Raw genomic sequence first — 6,735 nt, forward strand, 5'->3', positions numbered from 1 at the left:
AGGACTTCCCAGCTTCAGCAGCTGAGATGGAAGACACTGTTCAACCAACAACTGTTCTTCACCAGTCAAAGCTTTATGGGAGAGTGACAAAGACAAAGACGCTGTTGAAAAAAATCTCATATTGAATCTGGACTAGAGTTCACCAGAAGACATGTGGGAGACTCTGAAGTCAACTGGAAGAAGGTTCCTTGGTCTGATGAGACCACAAAGTGGACAACCACCATGCTTCACACTGCAGCATCAGAAAGTGAGGCATGGAGGTGGCATCATCATGATGTGGGGATGTTTCTCAGCAGCAGGTCCTGGAAGCCGTGTAAAGGTAGAGGGTAAAATGAATGCAGCAAAGTATAGAGAAATCCTGGAGGACAAACTGATGCAGTCTGTAAGAGAACTGATTTGTTTTCTATCAAGACAATGAGCCGAAGCAAACAGCCAAAGCTACACAGAAAGACGACAAGGTGAATGTTCTGGAGCGGCCCAGACCTCAAACCAACTGAGAATTTGTGTCTGGACTTGAAAAGTTCTGTTCATTCATAGTGAACAATTTACAAAAAAGAACGAGGTAAACCTGCAGATGTTCAGGCTGATTGAGACCAAAACAGGATCAAAGGTGCTTCTACTAAATACTGGCTGGAAGGAGGTGAACACTTTTGCAATCATTTATTTTATGTTTCATATGTTTTTTTCATAATTGACATTACTTTGTAGAAATTTGTTCTGACTTTGACATGAACAGGCCTCGTTTTTGTAACTTTTGGTTAAAAAAAAAAATCAAAATTCAGTTGACTATGATTCATTGTTGAAAAGCAATAAAACCTCCAAAAGGAGTGAATACATTTAATGGACCAGTCCTGTATCAGGTTTACTAAACAGCCAAAAGTATAAAGACACACTTGGCCTCTGATTTCCAGTTTATAAAAAATGTCTTGACTTTATTATGTGTCCACTTCCTTACACTGAACTAAAACGCTGATGTTTCAGCGTGTGAATAGTTTGTACTTGTTAATCACTTTGTAGAGATTTGTTTTCACTCTTAAATAGACTTTTCGTTGTCTGTCCAACAGCTCTGTTAAATCTACTTTAATCCAGAACCTGTGTTACAGTGAGTCACCTGCACTGTAAGCCTTTATTTTCTTAAGTGATCCAGCGAAAACACTTTTGGTGTTGTGCTTGATCCCGGTCCAGTTGCTCAGGAGTGTCACAGAAGTGGCCTCATTATCTGAGGGAGTAGCCGATCAGTTAACGTGAGAAAAACACTGAGATTAAAAGTGAATCAAAGCAGATCTATGCAGCGATTAAAGACCGGTATGTGATTTATGTGGCAGCAAGCCTCTGGGAAATACCTGCCGTAGCACCCGTCAGGTTCGTACATGCATGAACACACCCCGCTTGGCGCTGCAGAGTGCTCAGTTATATAACCTCATTTTATGTTCATCTTTTTAGTGTTCCTGCAAGTTTGTGTGTTTTAATGGTACAAAGAGGTGCAGAAGAAGTTTTGAAATACACAAAAAGAGAGACGAGAAATGAACAGAAATGAATGATAATGTAAAAGACCCAAAGCAATAAAAAACAACATTCAGCATGAGCAAGTTAATGAACACGAAGGCCTCAGAGAATGACCATACAGAGATCAAAACTGATGAAAGAGGCAAAAAAATGGAACATAAATAGATGCTAATTCAATGCAAACAGAGATAAAATGATGTCTAAACCACAGACGAACCACTGCAAGATGTAAAAGGGACGCAAACCCATAAAAAGACACACATTCAAAAAACACAAATTCATGCAGAATGATCAGAAACACAAAAAAGGCACAAAAAGAATGCAAATAGATGTTGATTCAATGCAAATGACACACAAATGGACCACTGCTAGATGCAGAAGACCCAAATCAATACAAAAAGACACAAGGAATGAACTCAAATGAATGAAAAATGACCAGAAGTCAATTTAAACCGATGAAAAGAGATGAAAATGAACAAAACACATCAGCTTGGTTTGCAGCTGTTTCATCTCCTTCAGTTGGATTCTATGTAGGGCAGTGAGGGGCTTTTATAACTGGGCCTGCTGTGCTGGAATCTGTCCATGACTGCAGGTAGGAAACACCTTGACATTTCCTTTTATGGTAAAAACAGCAGCAGCAGCAGCAGGAGATAAAGGAGGACAGGCTGGGACACAACCCCTCAGAGACCAACTCAGATACCAGAACAGGAATAGAGAGCTGCAGGGTTTGACTTTGTTCAAATCATCTTAATCCTGACAGAAACAATCAACCTACATGATGTAGCCGCCGGACACCTGGAAGCCATCGAAACTCTGATTTCAGGTCATGGAAGGTCTTAAACATTCCATCATCACATGATTTTTTTTTTTTACACAATCTGGATGAAAATTCTTCCAAACCCTTGACGTGCAGCAAAGCGGATATTTGGCTAAATGTCCTTTGGTCATTTTCACTTCAGTTTGGTTTTTCTGGTTTCCGTCCACAAGCTTCTGGTTGTATCTTTGACCCTCCTCTGGACAGACTTGATGCAGTTCAGCTAAATTTGTTGTCTTTCTGACACAGACTTGTTTCCTCATCACAGTCCACAGCTTCTTGATGAGGTTTAAGTCAGGACTTTGGGCAGACCAGTCCAAAACCTTAATCCTAGTCTCATTTAACCATGTCTTTACAACTTTTAAAGTGTGTTTGGGGTCATTGTCTTGTTGAAACACCCAACTGTGTCCGAGATCCAACCTTCTAATCATGACTTTAGGTTTTTCTGAAGAATGTGGAGATAATCCTCCTCCTCCTTCATGATTCCATTTACTTTGTGTAAAGCACCAGTTCTAGAAAAACAGCCCCAGAGCATGATACTGCCACCACCATGCTTGATGGTAGGTTTGATGTTCTTGGAGTTGAAGGCCTCACCTTCTCTCCTCCAAACATATTTCTGGTCATTGTGACCAAATAGCTGTTTTTGTTTCTTCTGACCACAGAACTTTCCTCCTTTTCTTTGTCCATGTGATCATCAGCAAACTTCAGTTAATCTTTAAGGTTCTACTTCTAGAGGAAGAACTTCTGTCTTCATGCAGCCTCTCAGCTCATGTTGCTGTAAAACACTGACAGCTGTGTTCCAGCAGCTTCTGATTCATTGTAGACCTGATTTTGGGGGATTCTTGGTAGACTTCTGACCATCCTGACTGATTGTCTCTCAGCAGCAGGTGATAGTTTGTGTTTTCTTCCTGATCGTGGCAGTGACACAGCTTTATCATGCACTTTATATACTGACAACCACCTCTTTGCACAGATGATTTTGGGATCTGTAGCTGCTTTGAAATGACTCAGGGTGACTTTTCTGACTTGTTCAAGTCAATGATTTGCTGTTTCAGACCTTTGCTCCTCAGACTTTCCCACTCTAGTGTTTGTGGTGAAACCTAATGAGTGGATCAAATGGGTCCAATTTGAATTGGCTCAGAGGAGTCATCAGCTGTAGTCAACTGTAATCACACAGGAGAAGTTAAAAGGCCATAAAACGAAGAAAATCTCATTACCTCAACTTTCTACATCACAAAAACTGATATTTCAGGTTGCTGAATGGACATGTTTGCTCCAGCAGATCGTCATAGCTCCAGAAGATCTATACTGAATGTATGAAAGAACCAGAATTCATAGCTGTTTTCTGTGATAAAGATTCGTATATTTCAATGATTCCATCACAGAAAATTCCTCATTGTCACTGGAAAGTCAGGGCAAACATGATATACCTGATTTTTACAAGTGAATGAAAACTTCAGTTCGTGACTGAATATTTAAAAACCTGCTCTGGAATTTTTCAGGACAAACTATGTGTGGACCTGCTCGGGGGTTTTCTGATAAAAACTGTAAAACACAGACATGAATCAGAGGACAGCTGACGGTGAAGTGATGGATTGATTGCAGAATAAAGCTGAAGTTTTATGAGGAGTTAAAGCCAGGGGGCATTTAATGGAAACATGAAGAGAATCCAGTCACACCCTGAAGAAGAGTTTTCACCTCATCTGACTGCTGCCATAAAAAAAAGAGTTTTTACGCTGAAGATGTAAGTTTAGTTGAGTCCCTCTGACTTATATATTACTACATATTTAACCATTTCACTATGAACAGCTACTTTCAGTTGCTTTATATCCAGAAGAAACAGCAGAATCAGTGAAAATGTTTTACCTGATTCAGAATCTCAACAACTCCAGCAGTTTGTTTGCACCTGATAAGTTGTGTTTTCCCAGCAGTTCATTCGACAAAGTCAGGATTGTTTGTCTTTATTATAAATGTAGAGCAAAGTTAAGGTCAGGTGAAGAAAGTCCAGCAGAGTCAGAGCTCCCTGTTTGCTCTTCGGGTGTGTTTGGGCTCATTGTCCTGCTGCAGTTTGAACCCATGATGAAACCAAACAGGTTGAAATGTTTGTTTCTGTGCAGGCGAGGACAAACAGATGAAGACGTCTGGATGGATTCATACAGTTGTTAAGCTCAGAAAGTTTAACACTTATAATAAAATGAAATCCTGATGTGAGCAACACCAGAATCATAAAGACTTAGAGTTCAAGTTAATGTTATTTAAAACTGCTATTTAAAACTTAAAGCAGGTGAACCGCAGTATTTTCCAAAAGACTGATGTTACAAACTTACCTGACTAATGTCAAAGTTAATATTAGGAATGTGTCGAGATGATGCCTAGACTCAGGGTCAAGATGTCTTTTTAACTGATCGGTATCGGCATGAACCTGCTCCTTTACTTCGATCTGCCGTCACACGGTTTGCAGCAGAAGGATTTAATGAGCCACGTGGAAAACCTCATGAGCCCACAGACTCTATATGAGCAGTGTGATGTATGCTGAATGTCTGATGTGACAGCAGAGAGACACACCTGTGAGCCGCTGCAGGCGGTTTAGGCTCCGCCCCTTGGATCAGGTGAGGGCAGGTGTGTTGCGTAAAGCTGCTGCTGCAGGCAAAGGATTCAGGTTTCTGACTGGACATTAAGAACTTGCAGAACAGGTTTAGTACTAACAGTTCCAGCAAATATTGATTCTTTCCTCTTAACTGCTTTCCTCTAAAACGGTCCAACATCCGAGCAGAAATCTGAGAAAAAAACTGAAGACAGACTTCAGAACTAAGTTTGTTCTTCTTTCTTCTCCCATGAATCCAGTTTAAAGCCTCAGACTTATCTGCTGAACACGCGACATGATGATATAAAGCAGCGTAAAGTAACCTGCTGCTGACAAACTGATGTTTTTAAAAAAAAAAAAAAAAATTGCTGGAAAAGACAGATTTAAAAAAAAACAAAAACAAACCAAAGAACAAAAAACTTCCTCAAAGATTTAATAAAAGGTGAGAGAAAACAATCTATGAAATGCCCCAAAGATGTCAGAAAATACCAATAAATGTGTAATAAAAATAAGTTTGAAAAAAATGATAGTCATAAAATATCCCAAAATATTTATAAAATTTCAGAAAAAAAATGCGCAAAGAAATAAAAAAAGGAACAAAATGTACAAAAAAATTTAAAACCAAATAAACCATATCTATATCAATAAATATTTTAACATATTTTTAAAAAACATTCCAAAAATATCCAAAATATTAAAGAAAAAAAGAAAAAAAAAATCAGTGAAGACTCTCAAAAATGTGTCAAAACATGCAGAAAAATCGTCATCGTGTCCAAAAACGATCCAAAAAAGTTCATAAAATGTGATAATTTGTTAATAAAACACCCCAAAATACACATGAATCAAAAATCCTACAAATATTAAAATAAATGTGTGAACTGGATTGATAAAGGCTAATGAATACTTCTCCCACTTCATCTTTCCCAACCTCTATAATCATCAGTGCTTCCCACCGTTATGTTTATCGTTTGATTCGGTTTGTGCGCCGTTTTAAAAGCAATTTGTGGTTTTGCTTGAAAGCTGCCGCATGAATAGCTGTCATGAGTATCAGGTTAAATGAGGACTGGCGTTTGGTTCAGTTGGCTCAGAGTTGCTGCGGAGTTCCATTTAATTAAATTCATTATTTAATATTAACAAATCCCACAAAGAGCCTTTTGTTTCCAGTTTGTTTAGATGTGCTGCTTATCTTCTGATCAGCTGCAGTCACAACCTGATTAGCGTCTCACAAAGAAAGTCTCAAAACGCTGCAGCTGAACAGCACAAAGTGTGTTTCATGATTTGAAAAGGCTGCAAATTCATGAGATTATTAAGGGTCGACTCAAAAACCTGGACTCTTCACCTGAACATCGAGCTTCTTGTGTTTAGCTTTTGCACGTGAAATTTCCTTGAACTTAACTGAGAGGTTTTGTTGTGTGAATAAAAGCAAACAGTGACTGAATATGAAGGGAAGCAGCAACTGAAGATGAAAACAAAGTGACCGAAAGCAAAAGTAAACAGAAGCTGAAAACTGAGGGAAAAAAACGACGGAGGAAGGAAACAACTAACAGGAAATGAAACTGAAACTGAAAACAAAAGTAAACAGCAACTGAAAATGAAAGAAAACAGCAAATGGAATAAAATGTAAAGACTGAAAACACAAGTAACCAGCAAGTGACAACAGCAACCAAAAATGATGAACTGAAAGAACTGAAAGTAAAAGGAAACAGCGACCAAAAACAATGACTGATAGTCAGTGAGCCGTGCATTCTCCTCCTAGACCTTCAGTGTCATCCTGCTTGAATCAAACCACCTGTTAACACCGTCATTGTGACGCCACGGTTATAGAAACCAT

This window comes from Stegastes partitus, unplaced genomic scaffold (genome assembly GCF_000690725.1).
Source record: "Stegastes partitus isolate 25-593 unplaced genomic scaffold, Stegastes_partitus-1.0.2 Scaffold508, whole genome shotgun sequence".
NCBI classification, from domain to species: Eukaryota; Metazoa; Chordata; class Actinopteri; family Pomacentridae; genus Stegastes; species Stegastes partitus.